The sequence below is a fragment of the Pongo abelii genome, chromosome 14 (genome assembly GCF_028885655.2).
Source record: "Pongo abelii isolate AG06213 chromosome 14, NHGRI_mPonAbe1-v2.0_pri, whole genome shotgun sequence".
Classification (NCBI taxonomy): domain Eukaryota; kingdom Metazoa; phylum Chordata; class Mammalia; order Primates; family Hominidae; genus Pongo; species Pongo abelii.
The window spans coordinates 35,311,782-35,336,919 of NC_071999.2; the positions used below are offsets into that span (position 1 = coordinate 35,311,782).

At 43.5% G+C, this 25,138-nt stretch overlaps 1 long non-coding RNA gene across 1 annotated transcript in view; it reads right to left on the reverse strand.

The window, feature by feature from the left end:
- LOC129049470 (uncharacterized) overlaps positions 1 to 24,413 on the reverse strand; it is a 68,464-nt gene extending 44,051 nt beyond the window's left edge. The window contains exons 1-4 of the long non-coding RNA XR_010136744.1: positions 23,862 to 24,413; positions 20,360 to 20,457; positions 14,488 to 14,567; positions 8,578 to 8,707 (exon numbers count right to left, since the gene is read on the reverse strand). This is a non-coding gene — a long non-coding RNA (uncharacterized LOC129049470). The remainder of the gene's footprint in view (positions 1 to 8,577; positions 8,708 to 14,487; positions 14,568 to 20,359; positions 20,458 to 23,861) is intronic.
- Positions 24,414 to 25,138: the final 725 nt, after the last annotated feature.

A 25,138-nucleotide genomic window follows, 5' to 3' on the forward strand; every position in this document is an offset into this window, starting at 1 on the left:
GCATTCTAAACTATTTATAACTGGGCACGGTAGCTCATGCCTGTAATCCCAGCACTTTGGGAGGCCGAGGCGGGCGGATTACCTGAGGTCAGGAGTTTGAGACCAACCTGGCCAACATAGTGAAACCCCGTCTCTACTAAAAATACAAAAATTAGCTGGGGGTGGTGGCAAAATAAATAAATAAACAAACAAACAAACAAATAATAAAAGGGTTTTTTTTTTTTTTTTTTGAGACGGAGTCTTGCTCTGTCACCCAGGCTGGAGTGCAGTGGCGTGATCTTGGCTCACTGCAACCCCTGTCTCCCAGGTTCAAGCAATTCTCCTGCCTCAGCCTCCTGAGTAGCTGGGACTACAGGCGTGTGCCACCTCGCCTGGCTAATTTTTGTATTTTTAGTAGAGAAGGGGTTTCACCATGTTGGCCAAGCTGGTCTTGAACTCCTGACCTCAGGTGATCCACCCCCCTTGGCCTCCCAAAGTGCTGGGATTACAGACTTGAGCCACTGTGCCCAGCCAAAGTGTTTTTTTAAAGTGTATTTGATGATGATAATAAGGAGCACTGTGACGATATAGAACCAACAGAGTTAGGCAAGTTGAGTCCTGGGTTCTATGGCTGCTCTGCCAATAACTAGCTGTGTGGCTTTTACAGGTCACTTGTCCACCTGAGGCCTAGCAAAGTGAAGGTGGCATCCACATTCCATTGTAGAGTCGAGTCATGATTTCTGTAATTTCAAAAAAATGCATTTTAGACATCCACTTTAGGATGCAAGAATGAATACACACACCTAATGTAGTTCCTCCCAAAATACACTAAAGTTACAGTATAGAAATTTTCTAAAAGACATATCCCACAAAAATAGGAGGGACAGGAGAGAGTAGTAACAAAGGAATAGAAGCTAGGAAGCTTCTATAAGTGATAAATGAGGAAAACAAATTAACAGGCCTGGAGTTGGTGGTTGATAAAGCTAAGGATAAACTTATTCACTATAGAATCTTCACAAAGCTCAGGTACCTGGTACCTAACAGCACCAGATACCTCTGGAAATGGAGGTTCAAAGAGGGTAGTGGAAATAAGGACTGGGTGGTGACCCCAGAGATACACGTCTTGAGATTCCTTCCCTGGCTCTTTGTCACCTGGAAGCTGCTTTGCCTCCACCCCTTCATAGTCTACACATCTCACTCTCTTACGAGTGCAAAACAGAAGTATTTGGACTTGGGAAGCTGAAAGCACCGTGTCAAAACCAAGAAGATTAAATGACTGTATGCACAGTGGATGCTGAGTGATGAGACCCCCAGGCCCTCTTCCCCCAGCTTAGCTCCCAGAGCACTGATGGCCAGATCTTAAGCATCCAGGCAGGAGACTAAAATTCTGCTCCAGAGAATCTGACCAGCTCAAGAGAAATCATCAGAAGATACTGAAATTAGGTTTGTTCAACAAATGGTCCAGCCCGCCAGCTGACCCTGCAGTGAAGCTCACAGGCAACAAACCCTTCCTTGAGCTCCAAGCTTCCAGTTAGCTTTTTGGTTCTCAATTCTTTTTCTTGAAGATACAGACAAAACAAACAGAAGAAAAAGACAAACTGGAGTGTATGCAGGGAGAAGAAAACTTCCTCCCAAATAATTAATATCCTCAGAGAGATGACAAAAGATCCATGCAAAAAGGAAAGAAAAAAAAACCCACACAGGGAACAGCAACAGCTAGAAGAGCTCTTGGGAATTAAAAACAGGAGCATACAGATGACAAATTAAATAGAGAGGCTGGAAAATCAAGTTGATGGGAAGTATCCCAGAAGCTAGAGCAAAAAGGCAAAGAGCTATAAAATGAAAGAGAAAAGGAGAGGATGAGTCCAGGAGGCCTGACATTAAATAATAGGAGTCTCAGGAAGAGAGAAAAGAGAAATCGAGGGAAACCCATTGACAAAATTCATCAAGAAGTTTGCCCAGAACAGAAGGACGTGAATTTCCAGAATGAAAAGCCCACCAAGTGCCCAACACAGTAGATGAAAATAGAATCACACCAAGGAACATCAATGAGAAATGTCCAAAAAAAAAAAAAATCCTACAGGTTTTCATAAAGAGAAAATAAGTGAATTAAAAGGATCAGGAAACACACTGACTTCAGACATTTAAAAGCAAATAGAGGCTGGGTGCAGCGGCTCACGCCTTTACTCCTAACACTTTGGGAGGCCAAGGCAGAGGATCTCTTGAGCCCAGGAGTTCAAGACCAGCTTGGGTAACATACTGAGATCCTATCCCTATAAAAAAAAAAAAAAAAAAAAAAAAAGCTGAGTGTGGTGTTGCATGTCTGTAGTTCTGGCTACTCAGGAGGCTGAGGTGGGAGGGTCACTTGAACCCAGGAGGTCAAGGCTGCAGTGAGCCATGATCACACTATTGCACTCCAGCCTGGGTGACAGAGGGAGACCCTGTCTCAACAAAACAAAACAAAACAAACAAACACATAAAATAAAGAAAGAAAGAAAAAGAAAAAGAAGAGCAAACAGACAGTGGATAGAGGTTCCAATTCTGAGTAGGAGGGCAAACCCCCACTCCACCTGGGCTCTCCCAGCTGCATTTATAAAAACCCGGACAGAATGTAATCCCAGCATTTTGGGAGGCCAAGGCAAAGGATCACTTGAGATCAGCAGTTTGACACCAGCCTGGGCAACATAGCAAGACCGTGTCTCTATAAACATTTTTTAAAATTTTAAATTAAAAAAAAAAGGAAAGTAAATAGTCTTTTATTTATTTATTTATTTATTTACTTACTTACTTACTTATTTAGAGGCAGAATCTCACACTGTGAGCCAACATGCCCGGCAAGTAAATAGTATTTCTGAGAAGTAAATAGTAGCAGGCAGATTGAGGAAGAGGAGACTCCAAAGTGCCACCAAAGCAGCAGTGTGTGTCTCACTTTTTCCTGTGAAATACTCTAGGCCGGCCGGGCACGGTGGCTCATGCCTGTAATCCCAGCACTTTGGGAGGCTGAGGCAGGCAGATCACCTGTGGTTGGGAGTTCGAGACCAGCCTGACCAACATGGTGAAGCCCTGTCTCTACTAAAAATACAAAATTATCTGGGCATGGTGGTGCATGCCTTTAATCGCAGCTACTCGGGAGGCTGAGGCAGGAGAATCACTTGAACCTGGGATGCAGAGGTTACAGTGAGCCAAGATCGCGCCATTGCACTCCAGCCTGGGCAACAAGAGTGAAACTTGTGTCAAAAAACCAAAAAAACCCAACAACTCTAGGCCTAATTCAAGGCACTATGACAGAATGGCAGCAATAACCTGAAGTGCCTAAAAAATGGAATATTATTTAGCAATAAAAAGGAACAAATTGTCTAGGCACAGTGGCTCACGCCTGTAATCCCAGCACTTTGGGAGGCCAAGGCAGGCAGATCACTTGAAGTCAGGAGTTCAAGACCAGCCTGGCCAACATGGCAAAACCTCATCTCTACTAAAAATACAAAAATTAGCTGGGTGTGGTGCCTGGCGCCTGTAATCCCAGCTACTCGGAAGGCTGAGACAGGAGAATCGCTGAACCCGGGAGGCAGAGGTTGCAGAGAGCTGAGATTGCGTCACTGCATACCAGCCTGGGTGAGGTGACAAAAGCAAGACTCTGTTGAAGAAGAAGAAGAAAGAAGAAGGAGGAAGAGGAGGAGGAGAAGGAGAAGAAGAGGAGGAAGTCAACACAGAAACTCAAACGGAGGGATATTCTACAACATAACAAACTGGTTTTCTTCACTAATGACAAAATAATGAACGACAAGGAAAGACTGAGGAACTGTTGCAGATTGAAGAGACTAAATGCACCATGGGACCCTCACTTGGATCTTGAAACAGAAGAAAGACTTAGAGGGAAAACTGGTGAACTCCAAGTAAACCTGTAGTCTAGTTAGTCATACTCTACCACAGCTGCTTTCTTGGCTTTGATCATTGTGCTATAGTGCTGACATTCTGAAGATGTAAACCTTAGGGGAAGCCGAGTGAGGGATATGTAAACAGCCTCTCTAGTATTTTTACTTTTCCATAAGTCTAAAGTTATTTCAAAATAAAAAATTTTCCAAAGACACATACTATATTAAAATAAGTCATCTTATATCCTTATTCTAAGGTTTATTCAGTAAACTTCTAAGGTTTATACAGGAATGACGTGGACTTGTAAAAGGCCCCAGAGCTCAATCCTACTGGGCAACTGTGAGTTGGTGCCTGGGCCAGTAGCCTGGCTGAGGCTTCTTGTTCATTCTTCTGCCTCAGCCAGTAGGTTTGGCTAGAATTCCAAGGCCTTGGACTTTGCTGGACTAGAAAAGGAAAGAGGAAAGGGAAGTAAATCGCCACAGGGGTCAAACCTGCTTTCCTGTGCTCTTCTGAGCTGCTCTTGGCTCCCGCTTTGCAGAGCTAAAACCTCTAAGGAAGCCACTCTTTTATCATCTCCAAAAGATTACAGGATCATATAGTCTAGGCTGGAACTATACCATCTGTTTATGCCCTCGGAATTTTAAAAACGAAACCCATGTTTACAAATGTGAGCTGACATGTCACATTTGTGGAGAAATAACGAAGTAGCTGCCAGGCGGCAGCAAGATTCTTCATGTTCAGAAGCTCCTCCACGTAAAAGCAGGTTACGTCCTGAAAGATCATTCTTAAGTGCACTGTTTGTTAGTTCAGTTGCCTAGGAAGGGTTTAAGCTCGCAGCCCTCAGATTTGTTTCCACCAAACAGGCATGTTTTAAATTCACGCACATGCTCCTCCTCTGAACTGGTGAATGCACTCTCAGGCATGTTTTCCCCTAACAAATCCATTTTTTTCTACATTGAAAGTTCCGTTGGGACAAATAACATCTGCAAGTATTGTAAGAATCTCCTTAGCAGCTTCACATCTACCACTCCACTTTGAAGTCAGGCAAATTCAAAGTCGCCTTATATAGAGGAAATATCCGTGGCTTGAGGCAAACATTTCATCACTCCTAGGCTCGAAGTCTTCAAGCAAACAGCTGGCATTCTCCCGGACAGGGCTGATAGACTCTGTGGATGCCTTGCCTTCAAGCCATGGCACTTTAAATCCTTTGGGGTTTGTCTACTGCATTTTCTATCCACTGCTAATTATTGTTGACTACAGAGGTAAGGCAGCTTTTATATATTACACAATTACCGTTTGTCCTTTAGAACGTTTCCTAATGTTGAATGACTCAGTCCATACACAAGGGCAGCATTCGTTACTTTGTCACTGTTTTCTATTAAAACAACAACAACAACAACAAACTCTCTCTCATTTGTAATTGAATACATTAATAAACCCTTTCATGGGCGTGATGGAGTTAAACGTGTTTGTAAAACACCTCAGCACCCTGTACTAGCAAAGCAAACACACCTTAGACCAAGAGGCCTGCAGCCAAGAACCCTGATCCCAGTCCTTGGTGGTGACTGACCTTTCTTGGGAAAGCACAGCTTTGTTGACAATCATGGAGGTTCTCAAGGAGATGGGGTCTGTACTTCCTATAAAAAGCAAGGAGGCCAGGTGTGGTGGCTTACACCTGTAATCTCGGCACTTTGGGAGGCCGAGGCGGGAGGATCACTTGAGGCCAGGAGTTCCAGACCAGCCTGGCCAACATGGCGAAACCCCATCTCTACTAAAAATACAAAAATTAGCTGGGTATGGTGGTGCACACCTGTAATCCCAGCTACTTGGGAGGCTGAGAATTGCTTGAACCTGGGAGGCAGAGGTGGCAGTGAGCCAGGATCATGCCACTGCACTCCAGCCTGGGCAACAGAGCGAGACCCTGTCTCAAAAAAAAAAAAAGCAAAGAGGCAAGGAGATTCTAAAGTTGATATGCAGTACACTGCCTCCAGATCAACAAACCTGGAGGCTGGCAAAGTTATCTGAAGAATTTGGGCAGAAATATATTTATCTGTATCATTAAAAAAAAAAAAAAAAACAAAAAAAAAACAGCCAGGTGCTGTGGCTCACGCCTGTAATCCCAGCACTTTGGGAGGCTAAGGCAGATGGATCGTTTGAACCCAGGAGTTCAAGACCAGACTGGGCAACATGGTGAAACCCCAGCTCTACTAAAAATGCAAAAATTCAACCGGGCATGGTGATGTGCACCTGTAGTCCCAGCTACTCAGGAGTCTGAGGTGGGAAGATCACTTGAACCTGGGAGGCAGAGGTTGCAATGAGCCATGATCACGCCACTGCACTCCAGCCTGGGTGACAGAGGGAGACTCTTTCTCAAAAAATAAAATAAAATAAAATAAAAATAAGAAAAATAAGAAATCAAAGATTTGTTCAGAAATTTGTAAAGTAGAATACACTGGCTAAGCACTTACTATGTATCAAGTGCTTAACCAGTGTAACCTATTTTACATTGTGTAACCAATGCATGCATTGTCATTTAATTCTTTTTTTCTTTCTTTTTTTTTTTTTTTTTTTTGAGATGGAGTCTTGCTCTATTGCCTAGGCTTGAGTGCAGTGGTGCAATCTCAACTCACTACAATCTCTGCCTCCCGGGTTCAAGCAATTCCGCTGCCTCAGCCTCCCAAGTAGCTGAGAGTGTGTGCGTGTGCCACCATGGCTGGCTAATTTTTTTGTGTTTTTAGTAGAGATAGGTTTTCGCCATGTTGGCCAGGCTGGTCTCAAACTCCTGACCTCAGGCAATCCTCCCACCTCAGCCTCCCAAAGTGCTGGGATTACAGGCGTGAGCCACCGCACCTGGCCATAATTCTTAAAACACCTCTACTATATAGATATTATTATGACATATTACAAATAGGGAAACTGAGGCATAGTTAAAGTAACTTGTGCAAGGTTACACGGCTAATTAGGGAGTAGGGATTCCAACCCAGTCTCTGACTACAGAACTCTCAACCACTACACTGAAGTTTTCAGGCACCACCTGTCTCAGATTCACTCTGACTGTGGGGAAATGAGTATGCATCTATACTCAAAGATATTGTTACCTTTTTCCTCACAATACTGTCATCCAAGAGGATTAGCTCTGTGTCCAGTTTACAACTCTCCCACTCTGCATCACCTTCCTAACAGCATATCAAAAACCACACTACCTCCCAACTCTGCTTTAAGAATCTAAAGAACTGGATGCTGATGGTGGCAAAGTCTGTTGATAGAGCTCAAGCAGTGGCTCTCAATCAGGGGCGATTTTGGCCTGCAGGGGACATTTGGCTAATTTTGATCATCACAACTTAGGTGGGAGTGGGGAGGGGAGTTACTGGGTAGCAGCCAGGGATGTTGCTAAAAATCCTGTAATGCACAGGCAGCTCTCCCACCCACCCCTCAGTCTGGCCCAAAATGTCAATAGTGTTGAGGTTGAAAAACTCTGAGCTAAAAAAATCAGTGATGCTCGTTAGCCCTTGTCCACAGCCCGGCCTGGAATGAAGCATGGCTAGCATGGCGGACACTAGTCAGGAAACGGTATCAGATGGGTTAGCTCTTCTGCGAGGGGAGATGCTGCTGCTTGCACTTGGACTTCTTCCATCCAGCTAATTAACACATTTACAGATTGCCTGAAGTGACAGCCTCCTTTCCCCACCACAAACAGCATGCTGATAAGCCTTTCCAAAATCAAAGTACTGTCCTGACAAACTAAGGGAGTGATTCAGCAAGGTGAGTCTTTCTGCTGCGTGTGAGGCAAAGGCATAGGACCTGTCTAGAGGCAGTCAATGGGGTGGCATGCTCGGAGTGAATATGGCATTAGTAAGGGCAAGGGGACATGGGCAGAGAAAGGCAGGAAAGATCATTACCAATGGGGAGGAGTGGAACTTTAAAACTGGTCAGGGAATCCTGTTGGCTTCACTTGCTTATTATTTTAGCAGGCAATGAGATCATGGTCTGCAAGAACAGAGCTAAAGAGCTGGGAGCTATAACCACATACTGCTGCAAATAAAGTCAGCTCCAGTATAGAAAGGAACACAAGGCATGGGCTGCATTTGATTCACCGAAGGTTCAAGGTCAGAGTTGTGCCATGAAGGCACCAGTGGAGTTGGGGGGAGGTAGACACACCTGGTTTTGAACTCCAGCTTTGAAACACTTCCACCATGTATAGGCAGAAAACAATTTCTCTGAGACTTCATTTCTCATCTGTAGAGCAGGAGAAATAATAAGAGTCACTATCAGGGCTATCCTGAGAAGCAAAGGGTGTGATGTGTGTAATCCAGCGCTTGGATAGGGGGCTGTGCACAAAATTAGTCTGGAACAAGAGCCAAGTCGTCCCTCCTGCTCCCCTCCTCCCTTTCCTTGCACATGGTTTTCCTGGGTACCTGGCTGACAGAGGAACTGTTCCTGGGGCTGAGTCCTGCGATCCCAATACAGGCTTTTTATTAAGTAGAATTTATACTGACAACCTATTCCATACGATATGTCCAGAGAGCAAGCTCACCTCAAACAAGCATATTCGACTTTTCTAGAGCCCAGAAAATCACTTTTTGAAATACTTATTATGAACCTGGGGTCCCTAGAAGCAGATTTACCATGAAGTTAATGAAAATGAAACTTCAGGCTTCTCACTTCACCCGCCCCGCAGGGAGGTTCAAGCCAGGGCCCCAGCAGCCTATGCATATGGTCACTCACTGTTATAAACTCTGCAATGGTAAGATGTTTAGTTGCTTCAGATCACTGCTTCTTTCCACTTTGACTTCCTTTTGGCCACATTTGCTCTCCTTTTGGGTGGCTTTGGAATGGCCATGGGCATTTTGGGGACCTAGCAAAAGAATCCAAGTTAGAGCTACCTTTAGTTTTGGGTTGATTATGATATATTGATACAGTCAATTTCTTTCTTTCTTTTGAGACAGGGTATCGCTCTATCACCAGACTGAAGTGCAGTGGTGTGATCAGGGCTCACTGCAGCCTAGACCTCCTGGGTGCAAGCAATCCTCCTGTCTCAGTCTCCCAAGTAGCTGGGACTATAGGCACATACCACCACACCCAATTAATTTTTGGATTTTTTTTTGTAGAGACTGGGTTTGGCCATGTTGTCCAGGCTGGTCTCAAACTCCTGGGTTCAATCAATCTGCCCAACTCGGTCTCTCAAAGTGCTGGGATTACAGGTGCGAGCCACTGCTCCTGGTTGATGCAGTCACTTTCGTATAGCCAAGCTACTGCTTAGAAAAGGTTTCTGGGGATATTCCTATGTGACGACTTAGCTGGCATGGAGTTGTAAAGGCTCAGACTCAAGCATCATATCATGATATGTGCATGTCCCCAGAGCAAGGGGCGGAACAAGATGTGAAATAGGGTCCTACACGAGTCTGGGGCAAAGCTTTCCAATCATCAAACTTGTACAATTGTAGGTACACTTAAACGGATCACTGGTCAAGATGAAAGTTCTCACCTTTCAGGAACATAAGAGACCATCAATGAATATCTGCCCCAAAACGTGGGATAGAAAGGATTTTAGAGATATGTTAGTCAGTTAATTATATGTTTTTCTAAATTTAGTGATACTTTAATACCTAATTTTGTATGTATAAGTTTATATTCTCTTGCTTCCAAATTGCATAAGCTTCAGGACCTACGAAACCTAGATTCACCCCTTTGGCTCACATACTCTTATTTTTTATTTTTTATTTTTTTTGAGACAGAGTCCCGCTCTGTCACCCAGGCTAGAGTGCAGTGGCACAATCTCAGCTCACTGCAACCTCTACCGCCCAGGTTTGAGCAATTCTCTTGCCTCAGCCTCCCGAGTAGCTAGGATTACAGGCACACACCACCATGCCCAGATAATTTTTTTGTATTTTTAGAAGAGACAGGGCTTCACCATGCTGGCCCGGCTGGTCTCGAACTCCTGATCTCAGCCTCCCAAAGTGCTGGGATTACAGGCATATTTTAGCTTTTTGAAGAGGGTAGGATGGAGAAAAAGATGAAGAGGGAGAAAACCAAACTTCCTAACTAAATTTCGGAAATAATTATATTTCAGTGACATAGTGAAATTCTTTGTATGGTTGTTCTTTCTGAAAAGAGCTAAATGAAATAGGATTAAGACTCCAGACTATACCAATAGATTTTCTTGTAAGGCTGCATCTGTACTGCAGTGTTTGGGTAAAGTACTTTCTGTGCATTGTGAAATAAAACACACCTAGATTGTAAAAAAAAAAAAAAAAAAAAAAAAAAAAGCTGACAACTTTCTGTTAAAGCATTTTATCTGTACTGTACTCCTTCCCTCCAGCAGATTCTAAACTCTTCATTCACACCCACTATTGTCACTTCCACACTAAATTAAACAAACTCAGTTTGATCACTGCAGTTTTTGAAAGCACAAAGTAACACTATACAAGTTAGAGAAAGTGAAAGAATTCTTTCTAATTCAAACGGCTGAACAAGGAAACATTCAGGTAGGCAGAGTCCTTGCAGTTTCTGTTCTTACCACAGAAAAACTTAAAGGAGCCACATTCTGGATGTTGTTTTTCTTGTTAACAAAAAGTCCAGACGGACTCCATAGCTCACAGTGCTTCTTCTTACCCCTCACCCCTCCCCAAACACCATCGACCCAGAAGCATTAATTTCATAAGGAAGAGAAAACTCGATTTTCTACTAAATTCAGCTCTGAATTCAGCCCTCCATTTCCCAAGGGCTAGGACCCAGAGCCATGTCAGCCAGCCCCTCCCTCTCGCTCCCAGACCTGAGCTGGGGATGCTGCAGCCCAGGACTCCTCCAGGTTCAGAAAAGGCAGCTATGCTGGGCAAGTTTGGAAAGTTCTGGGAGAAGAGCGAAAGGAGGGAGTGTGTGTTGGCTCTTTTCCTTTCCTTGGAAAGCACTTAACAAGAATGACGCCTTACCCCCACATCAAATGCCTTCTCTTGCAGCCCTGGTTGTTTTATAAAAACTGAGTTCGTGTCTTTAAAGCCAGGATTTTCTCCCTGGTAGTAAGCATTGGCTAATGATTGCCAGTCGGCTTCTGTGTCTGTATGCCATGTGACCTGGACACGTGACTTGGAGCCGGCTGTGGTTGTTACTTGTATTTGAATAAGAAGATCAAGCTTATTATTGCAGTAAAAGCCTGTGGGACTTGTCTGTGCAACGTGATTCCCCAGGCGGGTTACACAACGCACGGTACAGCCTCGTCTTCCAGAGGCTCCAGTTGTTTCGTAAGGTAAAACAAACACGATTTTATATTTTCCAAAGTGAAAATCCATTTTCCCCCTGGAAAATGTCTGATGATCCTGGAAAAAGATGAAGCCCAGTTTCTCCAAACCCTGTTAGTCCCCTTGGTACAGTAAGGTAGAACTACTGCCCAGCACACTATTAGAGAAAAAAACGGATCCAGTCTCCTTTTCAAATAAAGATTTAGGATTGATGTTACCTTTTACTATTTCCCTTTCTCCCTTCCTAAAAAGTCTTCAAGATATGTTCTTATCTACCTATAAAGAATTTACACTAAAAATGACATTTTTAAATTTAAAAATTAAATGGCATGTTCATTTTGCGATTTTTTTCCCTTAGATTTCTGCAACATTAATAGTTAAATTTTTATTCTCCACATACCCTGTAAAAGAGACATCAGAAGGATTCATCTTTTTGTAGGTGAGAAGAGCTGGATGTTCCCTTCAGGTTAGGATGTATGCGTGCATATATATATGCAAATATGTGCAGATTTGCCCCAAGAGGGCTTTTCCACGACCAAGAAGGTGACATCTTTACCATGCATGTTTTAATACTTTCCCCACCCCAATGCTGAAGAAGCCCTGCTATAATTTGCTTTCTTCTGCCTCTAAGGGTGATGACTCAACTACAGAGGCAAGACCAGGGAGGAACAATAGCTTTGGTTATCTCTAATGAGCGATCCAATAACCATCAAACCAGTGAGTTCCTTCAGCCCAAGGCTGGCGCCTCTGTGTGGAACGGCAAAGGGCACTTTTCTTTCTTTCTTTTTTTTTTTTTTTTAACTTTTATTTTAGGTTCAGGGGTACATGTGCAGGTTTGTTATACAGGCAAACTCATGACACAGGGGTTTGTTGTACAGATTATTTCATCACCCAGGTACTAAGCCTAGGACCAATTAAACATTAACTCCCCATTTTCCACTCCCCTACCCGCTGGTAACCACCATTCTGCTGTTGTCTCTAGACACGCATATAAGTAGAGTCACATAGTATTTGTCCTTATGTGACTGACTTATTTCACTTAACATAATGTCTTAAAGGTTCATCCATGTTGAAGCATGTGTCAGAATATCCTTCCTTTTTTAAGGCTGGATAATATTCAATTGTATGTATACTACATTTTATCTATTCATCCATCCATGGACACTCGGGTTCTTCTATCTTTTGGCCGTTGTGAAGGATGCTGCTGTGAACCTGGATATACAATTATCTGCATGAGTTCCTTTCAATTATTTCCTTTCAATTCCTTTCAATAGAAGTCATGCTTTCAATTATTTTGGATAAATATCCAGAAGTAGGATTGGTGGATATATGGTAATTATGTTTCATTTTTTTGAGGACCCACCGTACCGCTTTCCATAGAGGCTGTGCCATTTGTTTTTTCTAGAGATGGGGTCTCCCTTTGTAGCTCAGGCTGGAGTGCAGCAGTGAAATCACAGCTCACTGTCACCTCGAACTCCTGGGCTCAAGGAATCCACCCACCTCAGCCTCTCCCCGAGTAGCTGGGGCTACAGGTGTATGCCATCACACTTGGCAAAAAAATAAAAAATAATTTGTAGAGATGGGTCTCACCATCTTGCCTAGGCTGTTCTGAAACTCCTGGGCTCAAGCAATCCCACCTGAGACTCCCAAAGTGCTGGGATTATAGGCATGAGCCACCACGTCTGGTTGAGGCTGTGCCATTCTGACACTCTTGGTGGTTCAGATCTTTGTAAGAGGTGAGCTTGAAAAAGACATAAATTTTATTCTTTGATTTTCTAAAGACTTACTGATGCTGGACAAGGTACCTTGTTTCTGCCTTAGGTTCTCCTTCTACAGAGGGAAGATGGCAGTTACTATCTCTTTCAGGAAAACAAGGAACTATAACAAGTGTTGTTGAGATAGGCTGGGAGAAATTTAGTTCAAAATACGGTATATGGCCAGGCATGGTGGCTCATGCCTATAATCCCAGCACTTTGGGAAGCCGAGGCAGACGGATCACCTGAGGTCAGGAGTTCGAGACCAGCCTGGCCAACATAGTGAAATACCATCTCTACTAAAAGAACAAACAAACAAAAAAAAATAGCCGGGTGTGGTGGTGCATACCTGTAGTCCCAGCTACTTGGGAGGCTGAGGCAGGAGAATCACTTGAACCCGGGAGGCGGAGGTTGCAGTGAGCTGAGATCACACCACTGCACTCCAGCCTGGGTGACAGAGTGAGACTCCGTCTCAAAAAAAAAAAAAAAAAAATCCAGTATACCCTCATCCTAAGTTTTGGGGTCAGAGACTGTGCTGTCCCTTCCTCCAGCATGAACTGTGCCTCTCCTTCCAATGCATAGGTCAGGATTAGGGATGGCCATGGGGCCAATTTTGGGGAGCTAAGTTCTGATATCTGCATTGCTCACCAGACATGAATGTCAAGGACCTTCTCTGAGGCAATACTGCTTCTATAAAATACCATCCTTAGCCAGCAGACATATCTTGCCTGCATTTCTGACTTCTGTTTCAGCTCACCATCTTCCTTGTCCTTTGGTGTGGGCTACAGGTCTAGAGGGAAGAGGAGCCATTGGATGTCTGTCAAAATCCAGCCAAGATTTCACTAAGAATATGCTAGCTGTATCCTTTCTCTCAGTCTCCCCTTCCTGACCTCCTGGCCAGTGCTGACTCAGGATAGCACAGGCTCTGCCAATTTCAGGGCACGCTTTTGTTCTCTGTTCAGTCACAGACCCATGTTAGGCCCTGTCAAAGCAGGAGAGGCCCTACACCTCTCTCATGAGGCACATAAGCAGTATTGGCATGCTGTCCTTTGGAAGGTTGCCCACAACAGTCCCTCGGCCCTCTGGCACTTTGGAGAGGCTGGCCTTTTGGGCAGTACCTGCCAGAGTCTCTGGAGTGTCCTCTGAGACTGGCTGTGGAGAAACAGGGAAAGGGAAGGTGCTGGCGCTCAGGCTGGAATTGTGCAATGTTTTGATCAAAGTTCACAGAGTGATCACTCCAGAGTAGCTCTGCTGTGCTTTTAGTCATGCTGACAGCAGCGAAGCGGCCTCTACACAAAGGCTTCTCTTGGTGCAGGATCAGAAACAGGGCTGGAGGGGGAGAACTCCTCGGTGCCGACTTACAAGGTCTCTAAGAAACAAGATCCCACCTGTATCTCCCAACAAAGGTTCAACTCTTGTTTCTGAAGCATCTGCTGCTAAATTAATTAGTCCTTAGTGGCCAGGAGAGAAGGGCCCTTGGTCATTGTAGCCATGCGGGTAATGCCCCACTGTCCCCACTCTCCCAGCCCCATCAGGGTAATGCCCCACTGTCCCCACTCTCCCAGCCCCATCAGGGTAATGCCCCACTGTCCCCACTCTCCCAGCCCCATCAGGCCCCAAGGCTTGACCTCTTGGAGGTGACTTACCCCTCTGGAGAGAGGCTCCATGAGGGCAGGGCCTCCTCTCTCTTAGTCACTCTTGCATCCCTGGCACCTGCAATCGTGCCCTGCAGAGAAGACATTCAATCAATATTTGTGGAATGAGTGAATCCATCACTGCAATTTTCTGTCTTGGGCTGGAGAATGGGTTTGCCCTCTCTTTAGACGACAGTAACTGATGACCTCGATGGAAAAGAGGCAGATTCTCTCTATGTTGCCCAGGCTGGTCTTGAACTCCTGGGCTCAAGTGATCCTCCCACATTGGCCTCCCAAAGTGTTGGGATTACAGGCATGAGCCACCACGCCTGGCCTCACCTATTAAGAAACAGATTTCGCAGTAGGTTATGGGAAATTCTAGATGGTGTATTAGCACAGGAGCTGGGCTTGATGGGATATGAAGGAAAAAGGTCCCAGAAAGCATGATAGGAGAAATTGAGACAGCAAGTTTCAGACGTTCTCTGCCTTGATTTTATGACAACATACAATAGAATAGGGCATGTCACAAGAAACCGTAAAGAATATTCCACACCTTTTTTTTTTTCTTTTGAGACAGAGTTTTCACTCTTGTTGCCCAGGGTGGCTTACAGTGGTGTGATCTTGGCTTACTGCAACCTCCGCCTCCACAGTTCAAGTGATTCTCCTGCCTCCGCCTCCCGATAGCTGGGATTACAGGTGCACGCCACCGCGCCCAGCTATTTTTTTGTATTTTTAGTAGAGACGGGGTGTCACCATGTTGGCCAGGTTGGTCTCAAACTCATGACCTCAGGTGATCTGCCCACCTCGGCCTCCCAAAGTGCTGGGATTACAGGCTTGAGCCACCACGCCCGGCCAAGAATATTTCACACTTATATAAAGCATGTACTAAATAACTCTAAGTAAACAGGGTCCATAACTTGTTAGCTTGAATGCAGGGTAAAAATAAAATACAAATAAATAAAACAAAATAAATAAACAGGGTATTTTGAGTTGCTAGAAAAGAAAGAAAACCCTCATTTGGAAAAACCACAGGCCTCCTTGGAAGAAGTTAAGCTGGTGGTTAGGATGGGATCAAATTGTTGTCTTTATTAACAGCTGACAGCTGCTGTGAATAACATTCTGATCAACCCATAAACCTAAAAGCAGGTCAGATGTGGGAGAGTTCTCCCTCAGCTTTCCAGCAAACTTGTCTCCTGCTTCAACCAAGTCAGACCTGGGCTGAGCCTGCAATGAAGAGCCTCAGGTCAGAGCCCAAAAAGTCATTAGGAAAAACATATGAATGGTAAAGCCACAAATAAAGATACCACCTAACTTCTCTACCTAGTGCCTCATGTAATTGTCACGCTACAGGAAAGAGCGCTTACTTAACTCTGCGCTTGGCACTTGACAAATGTTTATCGGCTACCATTTTTGTTGTTGTTATTGTTATACTGATGTGCCACAGATATAGCCATTATACTTTCCAAGTCCCAAATTAGAAAACTCTGGTGTAAAATTTGTTGGGTGCAGTGGCTCATGCCTGTAATCTCAACACTTTGGGAGTCTGAGGTGGGTGGATCATGAGGTCAAGAGATGGAGACCATCCTGGCCAACATGGTGAAACCCTGTCTCTACTAAAAATACAAACATTAGCCATGCATGGTGGTGGGTGCCTGTGGTCCCAGCTACTCGGGAGGCTGAGCAGGAGAATCACTTGAACCCAGAAGGCAGAGGTTGCAGTGAGCCAAGATCGTGCCACAGAGCGAGACTCCATCTCAAAAAAAAAAAAAAAAAAAAAAAAAAAAATGTGTGCATATACTCAGAGAACAAGATAGGCTACTTTGATCCAAGACTATCTAGAAAATTTCAGGCTGTGTGCAGTCCTTTTCATGGGCTCACAGTTGACGACCACTCCAGCCTAATTGTGAAACTTACCCAAGTTCGTATATTTTTGAGGGTACACAAGGTAGTGGTTCATCCAGCAAATCTAAATCCCATTTGTTGCATTCAATTCAATTCAAACCACACATTGAGTACCTAAATGTAAAATATTGAGCAGGGTGCTCCGAGGAATAGAAAAATGAAAAAGAGACGGCCCTGTCACCCAGACGCTCAAATCGTCAAGTCGTGGGGAGGCTGCCAGGCACAGGTACACAAATAACTCTAATTCAAGGCAGACAGCCCCAAGTGACACACAGAGGTATAAAAAGAAAATGCACTGGGTATATGATGGCCTGAGGGATTAATTCCTGCAGGAGACAGGGGAGGAAATGGGAAGGGCTGCCCTCATGCTGAGCGCTGGGACTGGGGGAGATCAGCTTCATGATTAGTTACTGACAGCACCTGACCTACCGGGCTTTTGAGGGCAGTTTAAAGTATTTACACTTCATTTGGGCCCAGAAAGAAAATGAGTGCTCGCCATCCAAAACTGGAGGATAAAACTCCACAGCTAGAGAGCTTGGCTGAGGTCTCAAGGAGACGGGCCAAAACCCAGACAAGAGAAGGATCGTGGCCTGAGCTCAGGTCTGCACTCTGCCCATGTTTCTATTCATCTCTGCAATTACAGACCTTTCAGGGGCCTTTCTCCACACTGCAAATGGACCGGTCCTTGAACAAACTAATTAATGCTAATGTGTTAGGAGAGGTTAATAGATTGTAGGCCTGCAAGCCCCTCGAGGCAGATACTTGGATTTGATGGTAGAATTTCATTGCACGGAGTGGTGAGAGACTCATTTTAAGCAGTTTCTGTTCTCATCTCATACGAAGAAGGCCATCTCCTTTGCTTGCATGCAGAGCTGTCTCCGAGTGGAAAATTCTCCCTAGCATGGCTGTGTCCTATGCAGCCACTAGCATAAAAGCATTCCTCTACCCCTTTAAAAGGCAGGCAAGATGGGCACAGTGGCCTGTGCCTGCAGTCCCTACTACTCCAGAGGCTGAGACAGAAGAATCATTTGACTGCCCGAGTTTGAGAACTGCCTGCGCAACATAGGAAGACCCTTGTCTCCAAAAAAAAAAAAAAAGTCAGGCATACAATGTTGTTGGGGTACAGAGGCAGCCATGAGAAAATCTACAAATGAAAGACCCCACACAGTTGGCCTAGCCCTACTCATGATCCCACTTCTTCAACGTAAGAGACTAGCACCTTTCTCCACTACAGTCATGGCCAAGTTTAACTGATGAGTTAGGAGCTACTTGGGGGCCCTTTTGACACCACCAGAGCTGACAGAGATGCTCACAGCATGGAAATATGGAGAGTTTGAAGAATGTAGGACAAACCGGGAGAGCGATAATGGCCATGGGACAGGGTAGCTGGCTTCAGAAGTAGATTTGGAGCATTTTCAGCTCAGCTTGTTCCAGGCCCTCAATATTCACCAAGTAATCTGACTTGAGTTGTTTCCCAAATAGGCTCCTCTACCAGAAAGAATTATTCATTCATTGAACAAATATATTGATCCCCTACTATCAGCCAGAATGATTGAATATAGTTTAGTGGGAGGGGTAGATAAAACCATGCTGGGAGGCCTCCGTGTGGTCCGTACTGCATTTGAGGAAAGCCCAGAAGGTGGGTAGGGAAAGCTGCTCCTGGGAGATGATTGAATATTGAAGGAAGAATATATTAATATTATAATTCAAGAGATGAAGTGAAAGAAGGCATCCCAGAATAAGGGATCCATATGGATGAAAGATTTGGAGGGGTCTCCTGCCTTAAATGATGACATTGAATTTCCTCTGTGTCTTGAAGGTTTGGCTGCACGAGTTGGTTATCATCCCAGGACCACCTCATCCATCCTAGAACCACTAAATCTCAAACTTGCAGCCTAGAAGAAGTAGGAAACCAATCCTTGGAATTCCAAAATGTAGCCACGGCTTGCCTTTGACCCCATCTGGAGTAAAGAGGTGCAGGCTGCCTGGTATAGCTGCAGAATAGGGAGTGGCCAGTGCTTGGGCCAGAAAGGAAGGCCGAGGACCAATTTCAAAAGGACCCCTAGGCCATGCCGGCAAGTTGCCACAGGTCTCCTAAGCACAGATGTGTCTGTTTAGCAACTTGTTCATTATCAACTTGATGCGGGAGGGCCATGTTTAAGCCTAAATAGACATTGTTGAAAGTGGTGATTTGCCAACCATTCTTGACCCCCACGCTTATAGAATAGTGAATCGGGAGGCAGTTGGGGGAAGATACTAGTACTAAAACCCCCTAGAAACGATAGATGGCTGCCCCTCACCTCATCGGCTTTCATCTAAATTAATGGAAAATGGCTTCTCACTCCCATTGTCTCTTAAAATTATGCGTTGGCTCCCTTATGTACCTAAGGTTGGAATCCCAGATGGGGAGGTGATATATCTCAGGTCATGTTCAAGGGGGGAACTTGCTTCTCAAGTCTCAACTCCAAGATAAACATGCTGTTACTGCCATGCACTTAGCTTCCAAAAACACAGCCATGAGGAAAATGCTTCATGCAATGTGACGCCAGAGGTATAATTAAACTTCAGAAGGGTATCAATTGCATCATGTTCAGGAAAAATGTAGAAAAATAAAAGCGGTACTGAAAGAAACCCTAAAACACCCCACCACCTACATTTATCTTGGGGAGAAGGAAAATAAACTGAGGTGATCTCCTGGGGCACCAGATTTGCTCAAATAGGGCTTCCGTTAACGTTGCACTGGAAAAGGGAGTTTCTTGTGTGTCTTTTCCAAATCTAATCTTTACGAAAAGACACATTCCAAGATTTTAGTTACCATCATGCCTGTGGAGCAAAAGAGGTAACAGTTGTGAAAATAGTTTGAACCATTTAAAAATCAAACTATGTAATAATCACATGCTAATATGATTAATGTTTTTTTTTTAGATCATGTTTGTTGGGAAAAGATCAAGAGCAAGGGCTCTAGAGACAGATGGCTTGTTTCAGATTCCCGCAGTCTTTTCTGCTGCCTGACCTTAGATAAATAAAATACCTAACCTCTTGGAGCCTCAGTTTCACTGGCTGTAAAATAGAAGAGTTGTGGCAAGGCTGAAATGAGTCATTCCGCAGAAAATTTGGGACTCAGTGGCACATACTCAATAGCCAATAAATATTAACTCTGTTGCGATGATTCCCATGGAGAGCCAGGGTTTCAGACTCTGTCTGGAACACACCAGTTTGCTTTGCAAAGACAAACTCTGTCCCTTGGCTAAACTTTCTGCCCCTCACTTTGGCTAACACCTTCGAAAGGCATGTTTTTAAGGGCCCTCGTGAGAGGGTGTAGACAAATCAACTAGTAAAAAATCAAGAAAGTCAGTGGCACCTTGTCCATATATGAAAGGTAGCACTTGTACTATGAAATTATGTGGATTTTAAAGGAAGAGTCATGTCAGAGGAGTCTCAATTTTAAAGCTATTTAAATAAAGCTGTGTCAAGCAGAGAAATGACAGATATTACCATTCAAAATTCCAGAAAGCACACTTTGCCAAAACTCCAGGTTACTAAAGATGAAATTGATATTATCTTTCTAAAGACAGAAATCCCAGGAAAAATGAACAAACACACCAAAAATAAAAAAATTTTTTAAGCCTGCTTCTTTTATGCCTATTGCCTGTCTGTAGCTGTCCAGGCTTGTTTAACATTTAAATGCTGTTTAAAAAAAAAAAAAAAAGCCAAATCAGGTTTCATAAACTGATCTGTGTGGCTTCTAAAACAATAACCCTTCAGTTTAAGAGTTTGCAGCTTGGATCCTGATCTTAAATTCTGCCACTCTAAATTATTATAATCTACGCCAGGCTCAGTGGCTCATGCCTGTAATCCCAGCACTTTGGGAGGCTGAGGTGGGTGGATCACAAAGTCAGGAGTTCGAGACCAGCCTGACCAACATGGTGAAACCCCATTTCTACTAAAAATAGGAAAATTAACCGGGCATGGTGGTGCATACCTGTAATCCCAGCTACTCAGGAGGCTGAGGCAGGAGAATCGCTTGAACCTGGGAGGTGGAGGTTGCAGTGAGCTGAGATCACACCACTGTACTCTAGCCTGGGCGACAGAGCGAGACTCCATCTCGATAAATAAATAAATAAATAAATAAATAAAATCTTTAAAATGTAAGGGAAGGGTCAGAACCTTGTCCTTAGCTTTCTCCGGGCTCTCTTGTTTGGTTGAAGTAAGACTCTATTTAATACCTTCAGAATTTGCTCTTGCCTTGAAGCAATAGACAAGTGTGTGCTGCTCTGTTCTATATATGGGAACAGTGAGTACAAATAGAAGGTTGAAGATTTGCTTTGAAGCTCAATGTTTCCAGTGCAAAGCCTCTCCCAAACACTGGAGCGCAGGGACATGCAGCGTGACAGCTCCCGGCTTCTAACAGCTAACATATTAATTCTAAGCAGTGTTGGACTGAAGGTCAGGAATCTGATTTTGACCTTAGCACTAATGGGAATCCTGTGGGAATCCTGAGAGTGGCTGAATAAGTGCTGTAATATCACTAATAATTAATAATGATGATAATGTCCCAGGTTTCTTGTTTTAGTGCTTTTTAGCCCCCGAAGGCTTCAAATCACTTTGCAGACCAATTGTTTCACCCACTGTTGACCTGTAACCGACTCAGCCATGGAATATTGCCCTGTTGTCAAGAACACAGCCACATTTAGCTTGTTTAAGCATGAACTGAAGAAAGATACCCACTGAAAATTAAAGTGTAAATTTTAGGTAGGCAGGTTATAATTATCCACTTGAAATCAAGCCAAGAAATGAAGCTTAAAACCCTTTCTTTTGTGAAAAGCACCCAGGCAACTTTCTGGACTGTAAACAGACATCGGCTTTTCATCTCCTCTAACGCAGGGTTTCTCATTCTTGGTACTGTTGGCATCTTGGGCTGAATGATTTTCCACTGTGCTGGTGGAGGGGGCTGTCCTGTGCATGGTAGGATGTTTACAGCATCCCTGGCCCCTACCCGCTAGATGCCAGTAACACACGCACATACACTCTCTCCCAGTGTGACAACTGAAAATGTCTCCTGACATTGCCAAATGTCTCCTGGTCGGGGGGGGGGGGCGGGCAAAGTCACCACCAGTCAAGAACTGCTGTTCTAATTCCATATGTTTTCGAAGCTGGGGTATAGGTATTAGAAGCAACTGCCTCACCAAACCTTTTATTTCTCCAAGTTGCTTGAAAGATTCCTGGTGAAAGAGGGACATTTATCTGCCTACAGCCTTGGGGAGTCAGAGAAACTATGGTTTAGGCTGAAATTAGCTCCTCCTTCACAAAAAAAAAAAAAAAGAAAAGAAAAGAAAAAAGCGGTAACACAATTCCAGACTATCAAACACTACCAATCCTCCAAAAGTCTCTCTTCCTGACATATAACTTCCCACAAGTGGCTGCTTGAGATTATAACAGAACAGCACTGTGACAGCTTCAGGATCCCTGATGCCCACCTCTCAGACTTCACGGGGTCAGAGTTCCTCGCCCTTCTGGAATCTACAGCCTCTGTCAAACAGCAGATAGGTGGCTTGGATTGAAATGCCTAGAGACACCGTGATCATTCCAGCTACCATCAAATCTGACCGTGATCTGTCACCAGCAGCTTCTCACTCACCCCCATTACACCCACAAACCTTCCAGGAACCTCAGCTCCAGAAGCTACCCTCACCGCCTGGCCCAGGCTGGTGCCTCCGGACACCTTCCACACCCAAGGGAGGTGGCTTGTGAACATTTTCCACCACAGCCCATTATAAGAAACATATTCTACATCACGAGCCCCCTGTCGTTCACACATACAAAAACACATTTTTTATTTTGAACTAATTTTAGACTTGCAGAAAAGTTGCAACAATAGTCCAAGAAATTTTTATATATCCCTCATCCAGCTTCCCCTACTATTAACAACTTACGTAACCATAGTGCAATTGTCATAATCAGGAAATCAACATCAGCATGATAGTATCAACCAAACTGAAAACACCGGCTTTCCGCTGATAGCCCTTTTCAGTTCCAGGAAACTATTCAGGACCCTGCATTGCATTCAGCTGTCCTGTCTCTTTAGTCTCCTGTAGTCTGTGACTTTTTCCTCAGTGTTTCCTTGACTTTCATGACCTTGACACTTTTGAAGAGGTGTTTTGTCAAGTGTCCCTCCATTTTGGTTTTGTATGATGTTTTTTCACGATTGGACTGAGGTTATGCATTTTTTTAAATTAAGAACGTCACAGAGATGATATTGTGCACCCCCCCCAAATATATATCTTAAACAGAAGTTTCTGGAAACTACCTTTGCTATGTGAGATACTCTCTGGCATTTTCTTTTTTTGTTGTTTTTATTTTGTTTTTTTTTTTAGACAGGGTCTCACTCTGTCACCCAGGCTGGAGTGCAGTGGTGCACTCTTGGCTCACTGCAACCACCACCTCCTGGGTTCAAGTGATTCTCCTACCTCAGCCTCCTGAGTAGCTGGGACAATAGACAGAAGCCACCATGTCCAGCTAATTTTTGTAATTTTAGTAGAGACAGGGTTTTGCCATGTTGCCTAGGCTGGTCTCGAACTCTTGACCTCAAGCAATCTGCCCACCTCAGCCTCCCAAAGTGCTGGGATTACAGGCGTGAGCCACCACACCAGGCCATATAGTTTATATATATAAATATAAATATATATAAATATATATATAAATATAAATATATATAAATATATATAAATATATAAATATATATAAATATATATAAATATATAAATATATATAAATATATAAATATATATAAATATATAAATATATATATATATAAAAAACAGAAGGCCAGGCGTGGTGGCTCACCCCTGTAATCCCAGCACTTTGGTGGCTCACGCCTGTAATCCCAGCACTTTGGGAGGGCGAGGCGGGTGGATCACGAGGTCAGGAGTTCAAGACCAGCCTGGCCAAGATAGTGAAACCCCGTCTCTGCTAAAACTACAAAAATTAGCCAGGTGCGGTGGCAGGTGCCTGTAAGCCCAGCTACTCGGGAGGCCGAGGCAGGAGAATCGCTTGAACCCGGGCAGCAGAGGTTGCAGTGAGCCAAGATCATGCCGTTGTACTCCAGTCTGGGCAATAGGGTGAGAATCCATCTCAAAAAAGAAAAAATAGAGACAGAGTCTCATTATGTTGCCCAGGCTGGTCTCCAGCCTCCCAAAGTGCTGGGGTGACAGGCATGAGCCACTGTGCCCAGCCCTCTCTGACATTTTCTATTATCCTTTGAAGTGCTGGTTTCATAACCATATTGGTTCACAGCCCTCTAACGGTTTGGAAAACACTGCCCAAGTCCAGCTCTCTCCACTAGTTCTTTCTGGAATCTCACTTCTCTGTGCCTCAATGAGTCTGCACTATCTTAGTTTTCTTCCCTCTCTCATCAGCAATTCCCTGTATGCTTTTGGAATTTTTGTCCTCCCCTAGTCTGTCTGATCTTCTCTCACCACACTTACTTCCTCAGTGAACTGGGCCATCCTTTAAACTTTCCGCTCTCCCAGGTGACCCCATTCTGAAGACACTACCCCCAGACCAGTTAGCCTGTAAAATCCAGAAGATTTTACTTCTTCAGCCTTCATGGAGCTCTTTCTTCCAGTACTGGGTAGCAATGAAAGTCGGTGATTATAATTATGAGGTTAGTCCTGCCTTTCCAACCAAACTGGGCTCCCAGGGTCCCAGCTCATAGAAGTTGTCCTTACGGCATTCTCACTGCATTTCATTTTCTTTCTTTCCTTCTCTTTTCCTTCCTTCCTTCCTTTTTCCTCTCTCTCTCTCCTCTGGTGTTCTCATCTGACGCTTGCTTCTCTCACTGTGACTGCTAATATAGCTGGTCACTTTCAAGTCCACACATTCTCTCACACGCATAAGCACACACGCACACACACAGGCGCAAACACTAGTATAGGGTCTTTGCCTAAAGCAGAGGATGGGGAAATGTTCGCTGGGATTACAGGGGTGAGCCACTGTACCCCTGTATATATATATATACATGTATATATATTATATATACATATATACACGTATATATACACATACATACATATATAATTATATATACATATATACATGTATGTATATCATATATACATACATGTATATATAATATATGTATATATCTACATGTGTATATCTACATGTATATATAATATATACATATATACGTATATACATATACCTATACATATATACATGTATACGTATACATATATACATATACATATACATGTATACGTGTATATACATGTATACACGTATACACACACGTATACACACACGTATACACACACGTATACACATACATGTATGCATACACGTATACATATACATGTATACGTATATATACATACATGTGTACGTACATATATGTATACATGTATATGTACATATATGTATACATGTATATGTACATATATGTATATATATGCATATATACATGTAGATATATAAATATATACATACATATATACATGTATATATACACGTATACATACATATATACATGTATATATACACATATACAAGTATATATAAATATATACATACACATATACATGTATATACACATATATACATGTATATATACATACATATATACATGTATATATAAATATATACATGTATATATAAATATATACATATATACATGTATATATACACACATATATACATGTATATATACACACATATATACATGTATATATACACATATATACATGTATATATATACATGTAT